Raw genomic sequence first — 26,358 nt, forward strand, 5'->3', positions numbered from 1 at the left:
TTCTTAGTCTAGCTAGAAGGATATTGAAGTAGATAGGAAATTCTTTCTCCCTGACACCTCCTGCAAATGAAGAGCACTTGTTTTGGCACAATGAAGATTTTTAAAAATGAGAAAGAAAACTATTGGCTAATTCCATTAACAAACAGATGCAAAATTCTAAAAAAAAAATAGATAAAATCCAGCAATATAGTAAAATAATATTATGACTAATAATACATCATGACTTATATATTTCTTTTAAATGCAAAAATAATTCAATTTATTAAAGCAATTTACTGCATTACATTTTATTAGAAGAAAAATATATGTTCACGCTGAAAAAAATAGGAAAGAAAATAACACGCCAGTTCTTAATGTGAATTTCTAGCCGAGTAGGTCTAATCTGATGTGCCCTTAGTCTGTTCAAAGATGGCCCTAAAGTAAAGTATACCTGTCAGAGATCCACAGATATGTTCACAAGAGATTAGAAACACTTCTGCTAAAGTCAAGAACAAGATAAAGATGGCATTTACTTTAACTACTATTCAATGTACATTGGGCTTAGCTAATGGTATAAGATAACCAAATGAACTAAAAAGTTTAGTTACTGGAGTACCTGTATATACTTTCTGCTCATTTTTTTCCCCTGTAAACCAAGTGTTTTTACTAATTTAAACTTCCACTGTCAATGATTAGTATTCCTATTACCTCAAATCATTAATGACATTTGTTATTGCCAGTCCATAATTTTGGCCAATTTGGTATGTGTAATGTTATCTTACTGTGATTTTAATTTGAGTTTCCCTGACCACTCATGAGTTGTAGCAACTTTTAGTATATCTATTTGCAGTATGAATGTCCTTTATCATATTCCTATTCAGGCATCTTGTCTTTAAAGATTTACTTATTTATTTTAGAGAGAGAGTGAGCAGGGGGGTAAGGGGGATCAGAGGGAGAGAGAATCCTGAAGCAGACTTCCCACTGAGCATGGAGACTGGCACAGGACCCCAAGATCATGACCCGAACTGAAATCAGGAGTCGCTGCTTAACCAAATGAGCCATCCAGGTGCCCCTCAAGTACCTTGTCTATTTTTAAGATTTGTCTTATCTTCAATTTTTCTTATATTTGTGTAAGTTCTTTTTAATATTCTGAATATAAACTCTATTGATTATTTGTGTTGCAAATGTCTTGTCCTACCCTGATGCTTGCCTTTGCACTCTCTTAATGTTATCATTTGATAACAGTTCTTAATTCTAATTTTAATATAGGCTGATGTATCAGTCTTTCCCTTTACACTTAGTACATTTTGTGTCCTGTTTAAGAAATATTTATCTATTACAAAGTCATAAAGATATTCTCCAACTTTATCATTTAGAAACATCCTATTACTTATATTTACATCATATTTATGCACATCATATCTATGTCACATTTATATCTACAACCCATTCAGAATTCATTTTTGTGTATGGTATAAGGAAAGGTCAAATTTCCTTTTGATACATAAATCCAGCAACCTAACATCATTTACTGAAAAGATCAGCTTTAGCACTTTGCACTCGGAAGGCATCCTTGCTTTAAATGAAGTGTTCACATTTACACTGGAAAGGTTCCAGACTGGGTACTGTCTGTGCCTTCTGTTCTATTTAATTGGTCTATTTATCTTTCTTTACTCCAACACCAAAGATCTGAATTGATGAAGATTTTAAATTGTCTTGTTAGTAAGTAGGGTAAATTCACTTTGTTATTCTTCCTTAAGAATGTTATGCCTATTCTTTGCCCTTTAGAGTCCCATATATATTTTAGAATCAGATTGTTAATTTCCTATAAAAATCTCTTGATATTTTGATTGGGATTATGTTAAATCTATAGATCCATTTAGGGAAATATGACATTGAATTATCTAATAAGGAGCCTGTATATTGCTACTCTATTTAGGTCTCTCATTTCTACTGATAAATTTATGTTTTGTGGATGGGGACTTTGTACACCTTTTTAAAGATTTATTACTTGGAATGTGATGGGTTTTTTTTTTATGCAATGAAATGGTGTCTCTTTTTTTGTTTTTACAACTGTAATTTTCCTGTTTACTAACGTGTGTGGAAAATGTAAATTCGTCCTATGTAAGTATAAAGATTGTATATTTGGTAGCTTTTGGGTCTAATTAATAATGATTTCTGAAGGAATGATGGTCATTATATATCTGATTTGAGTATTAAGATAATGATAAAGGGCCTTTACAGAGCCTTGTTTTTATGTTTTAAAATTTATTTATTTATTTTGCAATGATATCTATTCTTGTTTCTTGCTTTGCAGAGCCTACAATTATATTCTGTCCCTGCATGATCATTAGAACTCAGCTCTAGTGAGCTATGCATGTATAAGGTTCCAGGAGGCCAGAGGACCACTGTGGGGCCTAGTCATACTCTTAAGGCTCTGGGTTTAAGTTGTCTCTTATTTTATGGCACTTTTATGTTGTCCTTTATTTTATTTAGTCTTGATGATGTATTCTTTTGTTACATTGTATCCACTACCTTTTTGTTTGAAGCAGGATATGAAATTGCATCCACTCAATCTACTTTGTTGCCAGAAGTCTTTGGCAATCATATTGTCAACATATGCTATTATTTCCTTTCTTTCTCTTTTTAAAAGTCTACCTAACATGATTTTTTGGGGAGTGAAAAAAAATCTTTACATAATCCATTTTCTTGATCCATGCCAAGTTCAATAAACCACGTTGTTGTCAACAATTTTTATTTTATTAAAAGTAAATAAAATATATATCTTTTTTATTCATAAGTCTGATATGCATGTAAATTAAACCAACTCTGTAAAAGCAGTGTCAAATTAACAAAGAGTGGCATTTTGTATAGTATGACTAATATTTGTGTTGTCTAATTTTCTTTGCATGTATTTTGATGTAAAGTGTCATCAGAAAAGAGAGAACTGAACCAATCCTTTAGGCCCATGGTTTATTTATCTCAACACTTTTTCTTTGAAAGTTATAAGAGTTTTTGTTGGGGGTAGAAATCAAATTTCTTTCTTATAATTTCAACTCCAGAAACGTTAAGATTGTATACCAAACATTCTAGTTTTGTCAATAACCTATTATGGATTTATCATCTAAAAATGTATAGAAAGCCATATTTTGGGGTTGTTTCACCAGCTGGGGGGATAAATTTCATGAGCCTACTGCCTGCTGTATAAATTAGAACGTTACTTTTGTTGTTCTATAACTATAGCTTTTATGCTACCTAGGGTGCCCTTTAGTTCTACTATTAATAGAATTTGGTGAACCAGAGTGTGGTGGATGAACGTGATTTTTTCTACTCTGACTATGTGAGGAAACTGCCATATAACTGTTCAAAAAATATTATTCAATTGCATTTAAGCCTGTATTTAAAATGTTGAAAAAAGATGTGACTACTCTGAAATTTGTATTTTCTGCCAGAAAACATCCAGTTTTGCTAATCAAAAGTAAATTTGGCTTATAGTTACGGAAGGAGAAGAGCCCTTTTAACTGTGAAATGCATTTATTGAATTCAGTGCTTGAGAGAAGTAGGATCAAAGCGAGAACAGCTACAAGAGGTGGAGCAAGGGACTCCTTCCTGTGCTCTCTCAGGGTCCTCCTAAGTGGTTGAGAATAGTCACGAGAGTAAGAAAAAGAATAATAATTTGTGTTTACTTAGCATGTGCTTTTTCATTGCACCTGCACTACAAATCCCCAGCATTTCATCAGCTCGACCTATTGATTCTAGTATTTTGGACAATGGACACTTCTTGAGAAACTACGGCACTTTTGAGTACTTTGTGCCAGCTCACCCCGAGACCTCTAGCCTGAGCCGGGCCCTCAGTGCTACCCAGGCCTTCCTCCCATCCACAGTGAGCGCTGCCCCGTCTCCCTCTGCAATCGTGCTACCTCACCACCCTCACTCTCTCACTTCAGGACCAGGAGCTTCTGCTCTGCTGCCACAGATTCTGTCTCCAGTACCCTTCTATTCTTTTCTCCTTCCGTCTGGACTCTGTGTAATCTGCATTCCTTTTCCAATCCAAAATATTATCTCTTGGAATGATGCCCCATGCAAGTTACACAGACCCATCACTGCTCTCACTTCCTTCCGTATCCAATTTAGCTTCTGTATTTTTATTTTTATGACTCTCTCCTTATGGATACTCTCAGCAACTTTGCCCCACTCTCTTCCGGTTGGAGGCACTTATAAGAGCTCCACCTTTATTTGTTCCGGTCATCCCATCTTTTCCACATGCACAGCACAACAACCGAAACTTCAGGGGTGAAAAAGAATCACCCGCCTGGAATGACTCATTTTCCTTTAATTACCACAAACCTGAACAACACTTAATAATGCCTGGCGATACTTCAAGGTTTCCACGGTAAATTGCTTTGCCATGCTTTAAAAGGACTGCTTTAAAACCCTTCCTTTCCCTTAGCCTTCCAGCACCATATATACTCCCCACATCCTAAGCTGATAGCCTTCCTCACACCTCATTAATCAAATCAGGGCAGATGGCAAAGGCCTCCTGCTCCCTTCGCCAAGTCAACAAACTGACCTGCCTCGTCACCCACCCTCTTTCCTGCCCTCTCCTTTCGCAGCGAAAAAGATGGCCTTACTCCTATCAAGGGCCAGTTCCTTCCTTTGCACTTGCTGGCTCTACTATTTTCCACTTTAATTTCAAAACTCCACCTTTGACCTAACATCCTCTGCTTAGCTGTCATCCAGTTTCCTGTTGTTTTTCAAAGCAACACTGTATACCTGACTCTGACTCCTATTTACTCTTCAGCCCACTCCAATTTGGCTTCTTTCCATGCTGTTCCACTGCCTCCGTGTTGGAGTCATCAGTTGCCATATTATGAAAGATGAAGGGCAGTCTTCTGTCTTCATCCCACTATAATTTTTGACTTTTTTCAAAATACTTAACTCAGCCAACTACTCACTCATTTTGGAAAAACTTTCCTTTTTGGGCTCCTGTGAAGCGATTTCCTCCTAAAATGACTTTCTCTCTTCTCCTACCTAAGTGGCAACTTCTTTCAGTCTCTGTAATTGTGTCCTTTTCCATTTTTCCATATATATATATATATATATATTAGATTTTACTTATTTGAGAGAGAGCGAGAGACAGAGATAGTGAGAGAGAGACTGAGCAGGGAGCAGAGGGAGAAGCAGGCTCCCACGGAGCCGGGAGCCCGATGTGGGACTCGATCCCAGGACCCTGGGACCACGACCTGAGCCGACGGCAGACGCTTAACCGACTGAGCCACCCAGGCATCTCCTCAATTAAACACTTAAAAAACTCCTTGTAAACTCCCATATGATTTGGCCCTTGTCTATCTGTTGGACCTCATCTTGGCCACTGTCTCCTTGCTGGTCTCTTTCCAGGTTCCTTCTTACTTTGGCCTTCTGTTCTCTTTGCCTAAAATATTCTTTCCTCTCAGTGAGCCTGGATACCTCTTTTCCTTCAGTTGTAAGCCCCCAAATCACTTCCTCTGAGAGGCATTTTTCTGCCCAATCAATCTAAAGCAACACCTCCCCATTTCCACAGACTTCTCTGCTACAAAACAATGACTATCCCCTTCATAACAATTATCCCAGTTTCTTGTTGATATAAACATCATGCATTTTTTCTTTTTACTTAATATCTTCTGTCACTGTGTAAGATCTGTAAAGAAAGGGACATTATCTTGTCACCTCCTATTCTTAACTCCTAGGATATCATCTAGGATGGCTCCTCACCAAATATTTATGGAATCAAATATTTGTTGAGTGGATAAATGACACTGAAATAGTTGCAAAAATATTATTGTGTCTATTTTAAAATTTAGGCTTAGTGAAATTAGATGACTTGCCCAAGGATATGTAATTGGGCCATGATTGACGCAGATTTCCAGGAGTCAAATCCTATTTCTATTGGGCTGTGTTAGATGATACAATTTCCATAATGGTTCAGGGAAATCATGTTAAGACCTTGTAGAACTATCCAGTGTTTGTGTTGCACAGGAAGATGATAGGAAAAAGATCAGAAAAACTGTTCCTTTGGACACATGGCATCATGAAGAAAAATGTAATACCTGCTTTTGATGAGACATGGTACTGATGAAACAACTCATTTATTTTAAGCAGAGTATCTTCCAGGAGTGGCAAGCTCTGTAGGAAACAACCAATAAACGGATTGATGGGAGAATAGCTAGAAAACTACATTAAGGTAGGTGACAATTGGTTATGTCCCGAGGTTGTGTGGATAGAAATAGAAAAGACAAAGCCATTTGGGGCCAGCACTGAGAGTCAAATGAACTTAAGAGGACTTGGCAGTTACTCAAGAGCAGAAAATTAGTTATTATAAGCAGGGACATTCCAGAAACTTGTAAGTCTGAGCAGAAAATCAGTTTGGAGTTAAGATTTCCTTGATGCTGTGGAGAAAAGAAGCTCTGGTACTCTTGATAGCTGATTTAGAAAATTAAGTGAATCAAATAATTTCAGATATCAACTGAGGCAATGCAGGTTAAGTGGATATAATAGAAGCAGTAATGGAAAATAGAGCCGTGACCTCATTTCCTTCGGCAGAAGGATTTTGCCTATTTTGAAAACCTTGGTTTGCGTGAGAAGGCAGATAGAGCCCCAGGTGTCAGGAGATCCTGATAGATCTTAACAGGACACAGAATTATTCTTTTCAGCCCCAGCTATTAGGAGAAAACAGCACAGTGGCCTTGGCAGTATCGATATATTCATTCTAACTTTAAATGAATGCTGTCTTTATAGCAAATTTTCTTAATAGCATTTCTTATTTATTCTGTTGTTAGTAATTGCTTTTGTGTAACAAAAGCAAAACTGATTGGAAATCATTGATCCTAGTCTTATCACCGGTGTTTTAGGATATCTTGACTACCTGATAGATTTCTCATATAATAGCAATTTCCTAAAATTATAGATACACAGTTCTGCAAAATCATATTGAAACTGACACAGAACACTTTATCTTTCCAGATCTCCCTTGCCTTTTTGCTTTTTACAAAGGTTACCCTTAGCTATTTTTGCTCCCCGTGGTGGTTAGTTTTATGTGTCAACTTGGTGGGACTCTGGTGCCCAGTTGTTCAGTCAAACACTAGACTAGATGCTGCTGTGAAGATATTTTGGAGATGTGATTAACATTTACAATTAGTTGACTTTAAGTAAAGATTGCCCTCCAAAATGTGGGTGGGCTTCATCCAATCAGTTTGATTCCATAAAGAGCAAAAACTTTGGTTTCCCAGAGAAGGAGGAATTCTGCCTTAAGTCTATAACATAGAAATCCTGCCTGAATTTCTTGCCTGCTGGCTTGTCCTGTGGATTTCAGACTTGCTAGCTCCTACAATTGTGTGAGGTGATTCCTTGTGTGCATCTGTGTGTGTGTGTGTATGTGTGTGTGTGTCTTATTCGTATTTCTCTGCAGAACTCTGATATACTTCCAATGTGTGGATCTTACCAGGTACCTGTGAATCAGCTTGGACTTTTGTTTCAGGGATCATAGATTTCTATAAGAATAAATTTTTTTTCTCGTTGGTTTTTAATAACTTTCTTGAGGATAACTTACATTTTCTGAACCTTTGGTGGTAACATTACATTAGATCATCCTCTTTGAGAAACAGTCTTATAGTAAATTTTTGGTAGTTCTCTAAGAGTATAACTGATGACATTGTCTAAGCTGTGCCGAGGCATTTGTGCTTGGTCTTGTTGTACAGGCTAATTATCTTCAGTGGCCCTCCCTGAAGTGTTTCTAAGAAGAATAAAGCTTTCCAAGAGTTGGGATGAATGTACAATGCAACAAATCATGCAGCCATTCAACACTGGATCATAATGGATAACTCAAACTTTCACTGTAGGGGGTTTATGTGATTTTTGCTTATAATGAAACTTGACCTGCCACTTTCTTTATCTCACACACATAAAACAAAATACTTTTGTAAGTTTCCCCATTGGGCTGACATTCTACTGTCTGAAAAAGCACATCTTCTGCAACCTTAAGGCATTTATTGTATGTTGTTTCATGCTGATTACTTAAGAAGTTCTCATCCCTTGTGGGCCCGGTGGTTTGTACTTCACTCTCCAAAGGAGCCACTGCTCTTCTCCATATTGTTCTCTTTAAAACTCAGTTCTTCATCTATGACTAAAACAGACCTCTCTAAATTTCTGGTGTGTTTCAGTTGCATTTTTTTTAAAGATTTTATTTATTTATTTGAGAGAGAGAAGGTGAGAGAGAGCATGAGCAGGGGGAGGGTCGGAGGGAGAAGCAGGCTCCCCACCGAACAGGGAGCCTGATGTGGGACTCAATCCCGGGACCCCAGGATCATGACCCAAGCTGAATGCAGCCGCCTAACCAACTGAGCCACCCAGGCGCCCCTCAGTTGCATTTTTATTGGTGTAGTCTATTCAATTTTAGACCATCTTTTGAGTACCCAACAAATAATAATTACTAAGGTAACCATTGAGTACAGAAAGATAAATAGGTACAACAAGATCAAAGTCTTAAAGGATTTTTGGAACTAAATAAATCACCCCTATTTGTTTTCAACATGCTTATTTTGGTTTCAAAATAAACCTGATTTCTTGCCATGTTTCTTTTCCTTTAGAGATTGTGCCTGCTTCAGCATACACTGAATTTACATTTATTATGAATCCAGCTAGCTTTCTTGGTATGAAAGTAAGATTCATTGGTCTGTACTTTTTTGGTAGTTCCTGAAATTCTTATAGATAGAGATATCATTAGTGTTTCAACAAACTTCCACATAACAAATTGTCTGATTTAGGAAGCAAGTAAACTGATGATTTCTCAAAGGTGTAAAGAAAATACTTTGTTTCCCCAATCTGGAAAAGTTATTTATTAGTTCAGACAAATGTTTGCTGCTAGTGTTAATATTATAAAAGTCAAAGAGAGCATATTTTAAATATTAATGGAAAATTTCAAAGAAAGCCTAAAGTAATACTAAGACATGTGATACTACATAGTATAATATGCATTTATGTGTATAATTACATATATATAATATACATATTATTTATTTATGAAACAGAATTTACCAATCCTGGCTGGTGGTTTGACCTGAACATATAGGTTAAGGTAAGAAAATGATCTTTCTTGAACAGGGTTTTGTACATTAATAAAAAAAATTAGGAACATAAGCAAGGGAGAATAATGGAGAAAATACATTGTACTTTAATGCACATAACTGAAATGTAGTGGGATGATTCTTATATGGAATGTCAAAATTAATAGGTGCAGTCTGCGTGGGAGAGAGTAAAAGAAAAGAAGGGTGGCAGTTTGTGCCAAAAACATTTACTAAGCAACTGAAAGTCCTTTTGAAATATGCAAAAGGAGAAGATAGTTTGAATAAGCCCATAAGCAAAGAAAAGTTAAGCCCTCCTCAGATATTCTTGTATTGAGTCTAAATCTCATATTGGTTTTGTGGACTCTTTCTTAAGAGGTATTTTTTTCTACTTCTACTTCTTGGAGCTCTGGAAAGGACTGGTTGCAATAGTAACAGACCATCTATTATTTTCACTATTTGAAAAGAGGCCTATGCAAAAATGGAAGGATTCTAAGACAATTTTGCCATGCTGTCTAGTATCCAGTATGTTTCTACCATTGGCTATATTAGTTAGGGCTGGAGTAAGCTGCTTCAGGCCTTTATCACTTATCTCTCAAATACTCAAAAAATATCCCTCCAGTAGACTGGTCTCTAAATCCTTTAACTTACCTCATTGATCAGACTGTTTGCCTGCCTTAGCTCAACACTCTTGTATGTCGGAGGTATTTTTGTTCTAGTTGCACCTTGTAAAATCCTACTCACCTTGCAAGAACCCACTGTCTACATCTTCCCTTGTGAACTCACTGCAATCCCATACTGACTCCCATCTCTTTTCTCTCATAGTAATCTTATTGAATTTAATGTCTGTATTACTCATCAGTTGTTAATCTGGGTCTTAAGAAGCAGCAGGCTAAGGAGACAGGTTGGGAATTAAGAAACTGAGTATAAAATATGGAGGTAAGATTGGGTGAGCAAGCAAATACACACACACACACACACGTGGAAAAGCAAGACAGTAAGATCAAAGTGTACGTATACCACCAGAAGATCAGCAGGATTTGAAGGAGGGTGTCAATGTAGCTGTCAAAAGTCTAAGAAGAAGAAGAAAAAAAAAAGTCTAAGAAGAGATTGTCTAGGAAAATCTCAGCTTTTCATATTTCTTTCTAAAGCTAATTTTTAGTGAATTTTAGGTCATAATTTTTTGCTGCCACAAAGCACCCAGCACCAGCAGTTTACTTAGTAGGTATTCAGTAAATCTCTTTTGAATAAATGAATGAATAAATCACACGATCCTTCCTGTATGTTTACAAAAGGATGCTTATCATTCAGGATAACTGAATGCAAGACTGATTCAATTCTCTTTGGGATTCTAAGATTTCTGACTGGCTCATTTTGGGGTGGGGAGCATTTTTCATAAAATCATGAATATTAGAGTTTGAATAAAATCATATTTCCTCATTCAACTTTTATTCTACAAATACAGAATCTTTTAGGGCTAGTGATGAGGGATACCTTAAACTGTACATAACAAACCCCAACCTTAAGTATGTTCTTCATGGAAAGAGCTTTCAATGATAAATTAATATAAACAGGGAAAGATTCTTATATTTTAAATACAAGCCAACAAATAGTCATAATACTTTCTGTGTGTGTATAAAAAGGCTCTGTGCTAGGGTTATGGATATGAATAAGACATACAAGAAACCTACCATCAAATAGGTTATCTTCTGATTCTGAAACAAGAAAATGGTGAGGCTTTATGTGTGTTTTCATTGAATTGGAGGCTAATCATGGAGTATTCTAATTCATATCACAGTGAAATTGGGCCAAGAAAGGATTGGGAGCTTAATTTTATCCCTGTGCATATTTTTCTATGTGATTCAGATACATGTTTTTTCCTATTCTGCTGTTAAACAAAGTATACCCGGGTTTCTGTTTGCTTAACTTGAATGTGTGTGTCTCACATATGCCTGTAGGTCTGCATGGTTCCATATACTATGGTCAGAATCTCTACTCCTTTGGATTCTGTTTTTCATCACATCATTTGAAAAGTTTTAAATATTTCAAACATATAAAATGTTTAAAAATGATACAACCATCAGCTACCCACTTAAGAAGTAAATAAAGCATTAAGAATACATTGAAATCTTCCAATATGTTTGCTACAGAAGACTAATTGACACAACAACATGAGAAAAACTAAAAGTCATTCTACTGCTAAAAGCTATTGCAGTAAAAAGCATCAAACATTACTAAGGCCTAATTTGTCTTAGGCACTGGTGATCTAAAGGAATTGGTATATGCCCTCTGGCCCCTCTTAATTTACTTTGACGGGATATACCTATAGAAGGTCTATTACAAATTCAAGGATGTGAAATAGGTTTCACATCATGCTTCAGTAATGATTAGTTGGTAATAGTTGTCTGCAGGGCTGTGTTAAAAAGATTGCACCCAATGGCTTAGCCAGAAAGAGTATCAAGAGTGACTAGTGATGTCTAGCATGGGAACAGCAGGAAGGACTGAAGCCCTGGAATTGTGTTTTGAGGATTTGCCATTGTCTAAGGGCCTCCTAAGTGGTATAGTCCCTGAAGCACAAACTGGAATGAGTAGTTATCATGGGAGAGGTGACATTTGAGCTGGCCCTTGGAGAAAGAAGCAGCCCTAAAATTAACTAGGAGTTAATTTCAGTGAATAGAAAAAAGGTAAGCAGAGATGAGAAGCTAGCAATATGTGGGGCATTTTAGGGGTTTTAAGCAGATGTGTTAGGCTAGGGTAGGCGATATAATAGGTGAACTGTTTAAAACAGAAGGTTAAATAGTCTTTCATCTAAATTTCTGCTTAGGTCCTAAGACTGAGAACCAAACAGTTACATGGCAGGTATTCCCATATCCCAAATTAAGGTGTTAGACCACCTAAGCAAAACTTACAAATAACGTGTCCAAGAACTCCCACAAACAGCCTAAAGGAGCTTAGGAAGACTAACAGAGTGTTTGGTGTCAGAATTGTTGAGGTGCTCTCAATCTCATCCCTGCCCTCATGGGGATAAGGAGGCGTACTGCTTTGACTCTTCAGTCGCATGGGCTTCAGATGAGGTTGGACATACTTGGATGCTATCATTCAAGCTGTGCCGCATTCAGGCATGATTCTCTACCCCTCTCAGAGATTCTGTCAGCTGTTTGGGCACTAGAGAAGATGGGTGTTATGAACACTTGAAAAATACAAAGGTGAGAGAAGAAGGCTGGGGTTTCTCTCTCTGACAGTAGAAAAATAATTGTTTTAATATTTGTTTAACCTGCATTTGCACAATTTGGTGGGTATGAAGTTTGTGTACATGTTTACTAATAACCAAAAAAGAGCTAATTGAAAGATTTCCAACCTGGCATTCCCTTAGATCCTATCCAAGAAGCCCGAGTGGGTTAGGGGAGGAGATCTCCACAGAAACAGCTGGATGATGCACAGAGAATTCCCAAGAGCTAAGGGAAGACTGCAGTAGCCATTCTGAGGAGCTGCATTCATCTCGCATGCAGAAATACAATTGTGGAATTCCTAGCGATGAAGGGGAGGGAGGTCTCTGAAAAATACCCAGAGCTTCATATCTTGGTCAGGATTCTTCACTGCAAGATTAGGCAAAGAGGGATTTATTATGTGTTTTTTTTTTTTTTATAGCTTACACAATCTTGGGAGTTCCAAGAAACCAGTTATGAATACTATAAGGCTAGAAATATCAGTAACCAGGAAAAATAATCAACCTCATCACAGAACTGTCTTTTGTATCAGAAAAATTACTGTTGCTTTTTACATAGATTGAGGCTTACAATGTCAGACCAAATTCTCAAACCTCCACTAGAGTTATTCTGAAGAATCAAACACCTCTGCCTGCAAGAAGAGCCCATTTCTTCATTCATGCCCTCTACCTCCTATTTCTCACGTTCTCTGGCTGGCATAGAATTTAGGATCCATCTAGTGCCCTAGCTATAAGCTAATGGTAATGTAGCTGTTAGTGTTCTAACCTGGTTAGTATAGGAAAGATACTAAAAAAAAAAAGTCTGGTGCTGGTTCTAAGCCAGTGAAACTCCAGTGTCTACCACATACTTGAAGAAAGACAGCTTTAGACATTTTAACAACCAGAGGAAGCTAATAGCAAATCACCATATGCCTATGTAGGAAGACAAGTAAGCATTTTCTGTTATTGATTTCTAATTTAATTACATTTAAGCCAGAGAATATACTCTGTATGATTTTGACCCTTTTCCATTTTTCCATTTTTGTTTAATGGTCCTGTATGTTATTTGGAGTTTTGGAATCTTTTGTATTTAATATAATTGGTCAGGGTTAAACACAACACTTTGATATTTGTTTTCTATTTGTCCCATATCTACTTTTCTTCTTTTTCTCTCTTGTCCTGAACTCTCTTTTGGATTAATTGAAAAATTTTTTTCAAATTTTAAATATTTTTTTTAGTCCTCCATTTTGGCATATAGCTGTTGGTTTTGTTTTATTCATTTATATTGTTCTAGAAATTCCTCTGTGGCTTACAGTATGAGTTTTAACTTGTCACAGTCTACTTTCAAATAATATTATGCCACTTACATCTAATGTGAGAACCTTGCAACAGCACAGATCCATGCCCTGATTTTATCCTTTATTGTTTTGTGAAATAATTTACTTCTACCTGTTGTAAACCCCAAAATACATTGTCATTATTTTTGCTTTAAAGAGTAGACTTATCTTTTTGTTTAACTTTTTACTTTGAACTAATTTTAAACTTACAGAAGTGTTGCAAAAATGGTATAGAGATTTCTTCTATAACCTTCTTTTAGCTTCCCTGAATGTTAATATCTTACATGATATAGCACATTTTCTTAAGACCAGGAACTTTGCATTGGCATGATATTATTAACTACAGATATTATTAGAATTTTCCAAATTTTAGAAAAATTCAAAACAAGAAAAAAAGACATATTCACCCATATACTGATCATTTTTGGTGTTCTTAATTTCTTTGTATAGATGCAAATTTCTTTTTTTAAAGGTTTATTTATTTGAGAGAGAGAGAGTGAGCAGGGGGAGGGACAGAGAGAGAGGGAGAGAACCTCAAGCAGACTCCCCATTGAGCACAGAGCCTGATGCAGGGCTATATCTCACAACCCTGAGATCATGAGTTGAGCCAAAACCAAGAATCGAATGCTCAACTGATTGAGCCACTCAGGCACCCCTAGATACAAATTTCTACCTGATACCATTTTCTTTTGCCTGAAGGGCTTCCTTTATCATTTTTTATAGTGTAGATCTGTTAGTGATGAATTCTCTCAGCTTGTATTTGTCTGAATGTTTTTTTTTTTTTTAGGACATTTAAAAGGATATTTTCATTTTATATCAATTTCTAAGTTGACAGGTTTTTCTTTCATTCTTTTAAAAATGTCATTCCACAGTCTTCTGGCTTTCCTGTTTTTGTTTTTGTATTTGGCATGAAGGAGTGATTACTATTTCCTTGTTTCTCTTGTGTAATAAGTCTTTTTCCTCTGTTTGCTTTAAGAGTTTCACTTTATTACTGGTTCTCAGCCATTTCATTATGATGTGTCTTTGGTTTTCATTGTATTCATCTTGCTTGGGGTTTGTTTAGTCTCTTAAATCTGAGAGTATATAGTTTACATGAGATTTGGAACATTTTAGTCATTATTCTTCAATTATTTTTTTTCTGATATCCTCTCTTTCTTTTCTCCTTCTGGAACTCCAAATATCCAATTGATAATTTTTCCCATAGGTCACTGAGGCTCTGTTTCTGTTTTAGTATTTATTCACTGCTTTATTTTGGAAATTTTTCTTATATCTTCAAGTTTACTGATATTGGTTTCTGCAATGTCTAATCAGCTATTAATCCCATTCAATGAGTTTTTCATTTCAGATATTACATTTTTCATATTTAGAAATTCTATATGATTATTTATATATCTTCTGCTTTTCTATTTTATTCATGATTTCCTTTAAATTCCATAATCTACTTCCGTCATCTCTCTTGTGTCTGAGTCTGGTTCTACTGACTGCTAGTTATAGATCTAATTTTCCATATTTTCCTGCCTTGTTTCATCTCTAGTAATTTTATTAAATGTTGTACTTTGTGAATTTTACATTACTGAGTGCTGAATTTTTTTAAAGTGTTATATTTTGTTCTGACAGACAGTTATGGTATATGTATATGACTTTAATCCACTTAGGCTTAAAAAAAAGAATTTTAGGTTATATTTAGAGTGGCCTTTGGTCTAAGGATAGTTTAGTCCTACTGCTAAGATGTGGATCTTCTGTATCTCTACTTCATAACTCAGGAGTTAGCACAACCTCTCTTCTGGCTGTTGGAACTTGAATGTCTCCCAGCCCTGTGTGAGCTCTGAGAATTGTTTAGTTTATGGTTTCCAGTTATTATTTTCTGTCTTGTTCAGTTTTATCCTGTTCATGCACAAATTAATATTTATTTTTTATTTAAATTTTACTTTGTTAACATATAATATTGGTTTCTGAAGTAGAATTCAGTGATCCATCACTTGCATAGAACACCCAGAGCTCATCACGATGATGCCTTCCTTAACACCCTTCACCCATCTAGCCCATCCCTGCATCCAGCTCCCTTCATCAACCCTCAGTTTATTCTCTATTGTTAAGAGTTTCTTATGGTTTATTTCCCTTTCTCCTTTTATCCCACCATTCCCATACGTTCACCTGTTTTGTTTCTTAAATTCCACATATGAATGAGATCATATGGTATTTGTATATCTCTGACTGAGTTATTTCACAGCATAATACACTCTAATTCCACCCACATTATTGCAAATGGCAAGATTTCATTCTTTTTGATGGCTAAGTAATATGCCACATCTTTATCTGTTCATCAGTCGATGGTCATTTGGGCTCTAACACAAGTTAATATTTAACACTAGACTTAAAGGCAACCCTAAGAAAAATTTTGGAGCCCTTTTACTGCATATGTCCCTCTGTTCTAGAAATGTGCCCTACAATACAGTTCTCCTCTATCTCCCTAAATTCTAATCTTTGTATCCTCAACTCAGTATGACTACATCCTCTGCTTGTTTAGAAAGTACCTTCAGGCAGAAAGAACATTTGTGTTATTCTCTTGTGTTAAAATCTCAATTCTGTATTCCCTGTACAAACATCATCCAATGTCTAAAAATGGTTGTTTTGCCTTTTTTGACCAGTTTATGGTGGGAAGTTTAGCCTTGTTCCAGTTACTACATGATGAACAGAAGCCGAAATTCACTGGATGATTTTATATGGGGAACTCACATGATATGTTTTTAAAGTCATTCCAGCTTCTTTGTAGAGAATAGACTTTTGAGGATTAGGGTGGGTGCGAAGAGCTCTTTAGAAGGCTTTTACAGTTGTGCAAGACTGTGATAATTATTTGGGCTGGCATATTTTCAGTATATTTTATAAGGAGGGATTGGTTGCTTTTAGGACATATTCATGAGGTGGGATTGATAGTTTGCTGATAGCTTGGATGTGTTAGGGAGGAGTAGGAAAGGAATCAAGAATAATCTCTGAGTTCTTGTTATCGAGCAATTGAGAGAGTGGGTTGATGAATAGGAGTGGGTTTAAGGGAAATAGAAGAGTCAAGAGTTCTTTTTTGAACAGATTAATCCTAGTGAGTGAGCCTATCAGAAATCCAAATTAGATATGCAAATTAGCGATCATATCTAAAGATAGATTCTGAGAACAAAATTTTTGGAAAGTAAGGACATAACATTTTTGCAGGCTTTGTGATATTGACTTTCATTGTGAATGTTCAAGTTGGAGATAAGTGTGCTATGTTTTCCAATATATCTTTGGACTCTTGTTTCTAAGGGGTATCTTGTGGGATGAGTATTCTGTGGAATATATTTGGGAATTTTGCTCTGGGCACAGGGAAGCCAGTGGGTTACATAGTCAAAAACATTTTAGAAGGGTTATTCTATCAGAACCATGATTTAATGAGAAGGAGGCTGGAGGTCTAAAGAACAGATAGAAACCTGTTGATATCAACACTTAGACATTTGAGTATGAGGGTCCAGATGAGGGATGACAGTGGGAGTCAAAATGAATATGTAGATGCAAGAGAGCATGTGAAGGACAAAGAAACATCAGATAATCATGCTTAGTTTTAAAACACAGGTGACTCAGATTATGCCATAGCAAGTTTAAATGAAAAAATTGAATATAGGTGCCATTTAAGAGCACCTGTTAAATGACTGATTATATTTATGTATCACCTATCTATATTTATATTCCATAGGCTAAGATAAATGAAACAATTTATCCAAGATTACACGTCTAAAGTTGGAATAATAACATGGTGTTAAAATTAAGATTTTCTGGACTTTACACATGAATTAAAAGAATATGAGCAATTAAAAATATTTACTGTGAGATATGCATGTAACATCAAGGCCTGCTAGAAGGGGAATTACATGAGGTAATTTAAACATGACACTTAAGCATTAAGAAGGTATTTTGCTGATAAAAATATATGATAGGTACTGTGATGTTATATGATACATAGTTATATATAATAAGATATAAATTAATAAGCATATAAGAGCAACAAAAGAAAATGATTGAGATAAAGTGCCAAACACAGTAGATACTTTTCTATATTAATTGAACAGATAATACTTTCGTGATGTGTGCTTGGCACTGTATAAATTACTTTTTCTATGTTATTTTTTGTACCTCACAACAACTTTGTGAAGATGGGCACATTACCTCCGTCTTATCAATGACAAAAGTAGGACTCAGACGTTAACTCATCAAAGATTCACATTCAATTATCTGCAGAATTGGAATGGAACTTGGGCTTCTGTGACTTTGGTATTGCTTTACTTCACAAGAATTTAAAGAAACATTAACCTTTATATTGTTTTGTCATTGTTTTAAAAATCATTCTTCAGTGTCATATAGATATATCCCTTCTTGTTTATGTCAGACTGTGTACAATTCCAATTCTTTTGTGAAGCTTTTCCTGAATAAAAGAGCAATGAAAGATTGTTCTTCCTTACTAAACATTACATACTTCCAAGTATGAAGCATAAATATTCACTCTTGAGTTTTATAGTTTATGACATTTTGATTTGTTGTTTAACTAGATTTGTTCATCTGAATAATTTTCCTGATTAAGGAAAGAGACCTCAAATGGAAATTAGGAGAGGTTTGAGACCACCTAAAGTCTTTATAGTTATGTACAGTATTAAACAGAAATGGTGGAATGGTGTTAAGTCACTAGACACAGCTCAGGATTGGTAAGTTTGCTCTAATGATATGATAAAAAAAGGGAATTAAAAATGAATGGAGCTATTTCACAAGTATTCCTATAAATGAAAGCAATACAAACACTTATAAGTACAAAAATATGAACATGGAATTCTTATGACAGAAGACATATGGACAAAGAATAAGAAAATGAATTCTGTGTGGAAAGGAGGAGCTCCTATGTCTTGGAAAAATAATTAAAAACAAGATGTTCGGAGGGAAAGAAGAACCTGGAAACAATACTGTCAAAAAGACCTCTGAGTAGAGAAAAACAAATTAGAAATGAACTGAAATGTGATGGTACACAGGACCATTATTATGATTTTAGAGCTGCCTGTGGAAGCATCCCATTACGTAGCAGGAGGGAGCTGTGCCTCTCCACAGGGCAGAGACACAGTCACTATTGGAATAATAAATAACACTTCTGTTTGGGGATCTCATTACTAGAAAATTATAGTCAAAATGGAAGAAGTCATAATAGTGGTGAGGGAACTGCCAGGTCTACTTCTGGAAGAGATGGTTGGAAAAGAATTAAATAGCTCGGTGAGGGGCACCTAAGACGGCAGCAGCATGGATAATCACATGGAGCATGTCAACCCTAAGAGAGAGACATGTCAATTATTTAGCATTGTAGTAAGGGCCATAATCAGAAGCAATTTAGTGAGATTAGGGAAAGGATTGAGGCAACAGTCAGAAGAGACATTTGAACACTGACTGAGGGGTGTACTTCAGAACACAGCCTGGGTTGACAGTTTGCAGTTTTGGCTTCTGTGATTCTGAACATTTCTGAGGATTTCAGGTGCTCTTTCCCCCTCTTTATTCCTTTTCCACATAGTTCTTATCCTTTTCATTTGAACCATAAGTTCTGTGTTTCTTTGTGTCAGTACATTTTATGAATCATCCGTGGATTCCTGCCCACTTAAATACACTAGCTTTTAAAATTTATGCTTCAGCCTTGAGCTAGCAGTCATTTTGCAAGCACTGGAAGCAACCTTTTCCTCACACATTTACCTTCCTTTCATCCACGAGGATATCATATTTTTTGGGTGCTATATAATGCATTTCTGTAACCGGAGCTTCTCAGCGTTCTAATAAAAGGTGTAAAAAAGGCATGGCTATTGGCAGCTCATTTTAAATGTTACATTATAGCATTCAGTGTTTCCCGGCCACCAAGTTTGCCTCAATGTGAACTTTAAACAGGCTTGGTTTTGAGTTGTGAATACAGTGAAATGTGACAAAATATATAAGGGGTTCCACAGAAATGTAAATTAGGGGACAATATTCTTTTGTTGTGGAAGAGCTGCCTTCTTTTAAAAGAGTGACATCACTTGTAAAGTCCTGTTATTTAAGCTTTATAGAGAAGCAGCTGGAAGAAGCAAAAATGAAGAGATGCTTTAGTAAAACAAACACCATCATCCTCAGTGGTACACAGAAATAGATCTCAAAAGAAGATGGAAATGAGAGCGATCCAGTCATCAGTCCTCAAGGAAGGCTGAAGTACCTTTACAGACGCCTCTGTTCATAGCTCTTCAGTTCCCTTAGGAAGAATGTTCCCTTTATCACGAATTAAAATATTCCATGTTAAATCCAATGCTATCTCTAGGATGTCTGAGGGGTGATGTGGGAGAATTCATCTCACAAATACAAAAACAAAGAAACATATCTTCATTGCTCTTATGCTTTGGAAAAATATTAAATTTACATCTAGAGAAATTCTTCCTTCCCCCTTTTCTTCCTCCTGTCGTTCTTTCCCTTTTCCTTCCTTTCTCTTTTCTGCTTCAATTAATGTTACTAGACGTGATATATTAAATTGTTCTGACAAGTGGAAATATTACAGCCTACGTGAGTCCATAAGAAAACTGAGGGATTGGACTTTCTTTTGTTCAGATGACATCAGTTTCCAGTCCTCTGTGGTAAAACCACATTTAATATATATTATTCATCATACAAACACACACATGCACACACAAAACTGTGTGTGTATAAATGTATGTACACACGCATGCATATAAATATAGTTTATTTAGAAAATTGACAGCTACAGGAAAACCAGAAAGTTGGAAAAATGAATAATATTTCTATAACCCAAAGGTAATTGGAAAATTGCTGCTAATATCTTTCTGGTTTTTCCCCAGGCTTTTACTTAATGTAGTTGTGATTATCCTATATTTTGTATCTTTTTTTAATTTAAAATGATAATGAGCATTTCATGGGCTTCTATAAACTCTCTATAGACATCATTTAAAATATATTTTAAGAGTCCACCAAATGGATAATAATTCCATATTTTATTTAATCATTTCCCATATTTAGGGCTTTTGGTTTCTCTTACTCTTCCCACCTTTTTCATTTTTTTCCTTCCTCCTCCCTCTCTCCCTCTCCCCCCTCTCTCTTTCTCTCTCTTTTTTTTCCTTCTCTTTTTAATAGGGACTCTGTGCCAAAATTTTGTGATATGACTGGAGTTTTCAAATGAGTGACAGTCCTTGCTTCAGGGAAATGTTTATATCCATTAATTTTAGACTGGGGAACCTCATGACAGGAAATACAGTCAAATATGATGGCAATAACATTCCTCCAAAAGAAAACCTTGAATCATGTTTGCGTATCAGCGAGTATATGTATGTGCACATGTGAGTTTGTGTGTATGCCTGCATATGCAAGTGTGTGTGTGTGTGTGTGTGTACGTTGTGCGTGTGTGTGATCTCTTGGAAGTATGGCATATCAACCCGTTAACAAATTAGGGTTCAGAGAGAGATGAGCAGCTCCATCAAACAGACTTTTAAAATGTATTTGCAATTCAGCAGGCTTGGCCACATGGCCTCATGGTTTCAGATATAAGGTGACAGTTGGTGTGGACATCTTTCCCCCCCAGTTTTATTGAGATATAATTGACATTTAACATTGTATTAAGTATGAGGTATATATGTGATGATTTGATACACATATATATTGTGAAATGACTATGGCGTGGACACCTTTTGCAATCCAGATGCCTTAGAGAGGAGAGGAAGAGCTATGTGTTCAAACTGAAGGACTCCATGGGTAATTCTTTGATAGCCAGGTAATTCCCATGAACATCTTCTGCATGACCCTACATTGAGCATAAGTCAGGAGGGGTGCATTAACTTTCTAGTTTCAAGAGGCTACTGAGAAGAAACAGCAGCATCACTGTGAGCATTGGTGATGAGATAAGTACAGGGCCTTCAGGTCAGGACAGTGGGAACTGGTGAAATGGTAAAGGCAGAGGCCTCAGATGGTGACAGCCCTGAACTATTTAGAAGCAAAAATATTTTTTTCTTTCTTTCTTTCTTTCTTTCTTTCTTTCTTTCTTTCTTTCTTTCTTTCTTTCTTTCTTTCTTTCTTTCTTCCTTCCTTCCTTCCTTCCTTCCTTCCTTCCTTCCTTCCTTCCTTCCTTCCTTCCTTCCTTCCTTTCTTCCTTCCTTCCTTCCTTCCTTTTTCTTTCATTTTATCTTGTATACAACCACAAAAAATAAAAAAATAAAATGACTTTTACTTAAAAAAAAAGAAGCAAAAATAAAGTACGATGTGTGGACTTTGAAAAAGTATTTTACAAGAGTGAAGAGCCAGTAAGTTAAGTATTGGGATTCAGATATCAATGCTAATGTAACCTTTCTGGTAGATTTGGGGGAGATTTGGGGTCACATGACTAGCATTACAGTAATCAGTCTTTGTTTATAAGGGTCTCTGTACCCAATTTTGCCAATTTTTTTTCTTAAAGATAGATTCCCAGATGACAACTTACCAGGTATTTCAGTTTGAGCTTGCCCGGAAACAAACTCTGAGACAAGTTATTTGAGTACAAGGAGTTTATGTGGAAGCTCCCAAGATGCCCAAGTGAGGAATTGGAGAAAACGAGGTGAGAAAAGAAGAAAAGTCAATAGCACATGCTGTAATGACCCTCATGCTGTAATGAGTGGGTTACCCATATGAGCAACAGGGCTTGATCCCACCAAGGACCCTCTGAGAAATCAGTCCATAGAGACCAGTGAGCAGGTGGAGGCATGGGGGCATTTACTAGAATCTCCTTTCTGCGAGGGTTGTTTAGACTTATTAATTTCCCTATGCCTCCAGGAAATGCCTCTTTGCAACTGAACAGGATGATAAGTTAGGTGTGGGCACATGAGGTGTGAAATTGTCAAAGGATGAAAATCGTACATTGCCACTGCCCGACCACTCAGGCAAGCCCAGACGTAAAGGATGGGGCATCGGCAGCATCCGCCACACTGGTTTACGACGTCTCTCCATTTCAGTGTACAGTTCTTGTGTTTATGTGCCACGTATTTGGGATGGTCATTCCCTCGCTTTTGGGTTTCTAAGTATCAGAGATAAACTATGTCTCAGTCTCTGTGCCACAGATCTTTTAAACAACCAAGGCACAGGGACCATTATACTTAGAAGGTCAGCTGTGATGTTAATTTCCCCTAGCAAAGAAGAAATATTGAGGCAAAAATGGGCTTGAAATATGGAAAATAAATGTGCTACCTTACTGTGCAGCCTTACTGTGAAGGTGGCCTAATTGACTTAATGTTTTGGCCCATAACTTTGAAAATTCTCTTTATTTCCACCCCAAATTCAAGTTGTCTGATGTCAGTACCTATTTCTTTATATGGCGTTTCTTTCATTTTCCAGTTCTCCCTCATTCTGTTTGTAATAAATCAACCAAGAAACATTGTTGACCTTCCCTGTGTCTTATCTCTCTTTATTCTTTCTTAGTTAAGAATTTTGAAGAAGAAAAAAATGAAAGTAATTTATACTTCCTCACCAAGACATCATACCTCAACACATAAAAATCTGGCTCTGTCTCCACCACTCCACTAAGAATGTTCTCATCATGTACACCAAATACATATTAGCAAAGTCAATTAGCACTTTTGTTTCTATTCCATTTGAACTTACTGGTTGCTCTGCTGAGACCAAGACTGTTACATACCACATAATGAACATCTCCACTTGTACAACCCACAGAGCTCAAGTTAAAAGCTAAATTCATCATCTCTTAAACCAGCCACACCCCTTTATCCTGCCCCAAATTTGCTTCTTCTATGGTGCGTTTTATCTTGGTGACTAGTATCAACATCTACCTCTAGCCTAAGCAGATTTGGAGTCATTCTTGGACACTCCTCCAGCACTTATTTTCTGTATCCAGTTAGTCTTACTGTTTTTGCTTCCTAGATAAAATATGTTTCTGAGGCTACACAATAAGTCATAAAACAGCATTTCTTTGACTCTGAACCTGTCTGATCTTTGGAAATTCTGATCCCTCTCAAGATCTTCCTAAACTTTTCCTGGTATTTCCAGTGGGTATCTCATGTTTATTTCAAGAACTTGTCACCCTGTTGAGATCTGTTATTTAGCATCTTTACCTTATATCTTCAATTGCTTCTGAGATCAACAGTAATTTATGCTACCAGTGTCATATTATGGAAGTCCCCAGGGTCGTTGCTGCTGCCTTACAAAAATGTTGCTACTACTACTGATGTTCACGTGATTTGCATTAAGGCTGTGGAAGCTCAAAACTAAATGTGCTACAAATGCTGATCCCCGGTGTCTGGGACACTGGAGAGATCATGACCGCTAGTCACTGTTGCTGCTGCTGTCCATTGTTACCATGGCATGCTTGGTGATTGTTGTACCAGCAGTCTCCTAAAGTATTTTTCTCCCTCATTATATTCCTCGATCATTTATTTAGTTAACTCTTGGCCAACTATGGCGACCTCTTTTCCAGACAAACCCGCATATAGCTGAATCCTAGGGTAAAATAGAACTTAAGCTTAATAAAATGGACTGCTACTTCATTCTGTTTCCAGTAAAATATTTGGAATTTCTCTAAGTGCCTCACCTGAGAACCCAACTTGGAATGATAGGAAAAGGAAAAGTTCTTTGGCTGGGCTACTCCAACACTTTTTCCAGGGATGGACCCTCGGACAGAGGGACAGACTGTGGATTCGATATCTCCTCCTGCCACACCAGGGCTGTGCAGGAAAAAGAAAATGCCCTGGTAGTACCTCATATACTTTGCATGCTTTGGCAATGATAGATTCTTTCTGGAGATGAGAGTCTTCACTTACATCACCTATCTTTCTCACATGTGGCAGTGAGATCTCCATTCACCTCTGTGATCCTTCACTCATCTCTGGGCTCTGACTTGGAGGAGCAGCACGTGTAGAAGATACTCTACATGTTTTCCATCCTATGCATATGGGATGACTTCGCTGTTCACGCTAGGGTTTCAATTATTCTTTTCCAATCTTTTATGCACCTTGGATGCTAGAGTTGCCTGAGAGAATGGTCATGTCCTCCAAAGCCTTAAATGAATGAGCTCTTTCTCCCCTGACCTTTATATTCACCACCTCGTCCAGGGGTGAGGAAATTATAATTCTTCATGACTGTTTTGGTAGATCCACTCTGTATTATGGTACACTTAGGGTTCAGGCAGAGTCCCAAATGATTTTCCTCCAGCTGGGGAACAGCTCTCCATCAATCACCAGCAATCTTTCTGTAGCCTTTCACAAGGCAGCTGAGGTCAGCAGTGTTTCTGGGGATCTGCACGCCTGCTTCTCTCATCTGTTCTGCTGCTTGTACTACTTCATGGGGGCCAGTGGGGTCCATACCTGGAATCTGCACGTTCTATGAAGAAGAAGAGGAAGACATGTTGTTTTCCTATGTGTCCTATGGTCGACCAGAGGAAAATTTAAGTGGTAAATACTTACTGGTTTTCTCAACCAATTAGTACTGATTATGTTGATTGAGCCTGTTAGCCTTAAGTCAAAGTTACACCTGGACATTCTATTCTCCTAAGGCGAGCTCTTTTTTTTTTTTTAAGTCCTCAATTTTTTGTGTAAATAGACCTTTGAGGAGTCTATTTCATTCATTTTTTTTTGATATGTCTAGTCATCCCAGATTCCTAATATATCAGAGTTTCTTGCATGTATTCCTTTTATTACATCTCGGTGTTATCCTCCAAGGTCAGACACATGATAATGAAACCACAGGGTAGGCAAACCTGAGTTCCAATCCCAGTTCTGCTGCTTACAAATTATGTGGACTTTGGCATGTTACTTATCATCCCCTAGTATCCTAAGTTGACTCATATTTAAAATAAAAATAAGAGCAGTTCATGCCTTGTAGGGTGATTGTGGGACTGAATGAGCTAATGCATATGAAGCACTGAGAACAGAAGTCAGCACATAATACGTGCTCCATGAAGGTTAGCTGCAGTTATTGTTACTACTTTTGCCTGGATTACCACAGAATTGTCTTAACTGGTCTCCTAATCTTTATTTGGAGCTCTTCCAGTCCATTCTTCACACTGCTGTAAGAGTAATCTTTCTGAAACTTCACTGTGATTATGTCACACAGACTCTGCTTAAGACCTTTAATTGATTTTCATAGCTTTTATCCTGATATTTAGACTCCTGAGCCTGGCACACAAGCCTTTTGTAATCCCATGCTGTCTCCCTAGTCTTGTCTCCTGCCAGTCTTTCCAAAGTTCCATTGCTCTTAGCATGAACACATGCTCAGAGTTCTCTGAAAGCAGCATATGCTTTTATGTCTCCTTGATGTTATGCATATTCCTATTCATGGAACATCTTTGTCCTCATTTTCCTCTCTTTAATTTGTACTCATTCTTCAAAACTTAGCTAAAACATCACAGCCCCCATGAAACCTTCTAGTCCTCAGAGTTTGATTGAGAGGACCTCATTCTCTGTTAGCCCTTTCTAAATAGGTCCATCCTAGCACTTTTCATGTGTTGCTATAATTATCCTTTTCCTATCTGTGACCCTTTTAAATTGAAAGCTCTCTCAGGGCAAAGAGCATGCATTATCATGTATCTTTAATGTATGAGCCATCTAAGAAATAGTAGATACTTAATGTTTGCTGAATAAAATGGCTGAAGAGGAAATAAATGAAAAACCAAGGTGTGAGTGGGAGGGAAGGCACAGAGGCACACATGCAGAGGAAGGACCAAAGATTTTATCTCTCATTC

At 36.8% G+C, this 26,358-nt stretch overlaps 1 long non-coding RNA gene across 1 annotated transcript; it reads left to right on the forward strand.

The window, feature by feature from the left end:
- The first annotated feature begins 8,595 nt into the window (after positions 1 to 8,595).
- LOC141372907 (uncharacterized) lies at positions 8,596 to 18,044 on the forward strand. Its single transcript, XR_012378426.1, has 4 exons — positions 8,596 to 8,663; positions 9,042 to 9,088; positions 12,217 to 12,280; positions 17,795 to 18,044. It is a non-coding gene; the product is annotated as an uncharacterized lncRNA (long non-coding RNA).
- Positions 18,045 to 26,358: the final 8,314 nt, after the last annotated feature.

The sequence above is a fragment of the Callorhinus ursinus genome, unplaced genomic scaffold, assembly GCF_003265705.2.
Source record: "Callorhinus ursinus isolate GAN/ISIS: 27379988/994484 unplaced genomic scaffold, GSC_fseal_2.0 scaffold6, whole genome shotgun sequence".
NCBI lineage: Eukaryota > Metazoa > Chordata > Mammalia > Carnivora > Otariidae > Callorhinus > Callorhinus ursinus.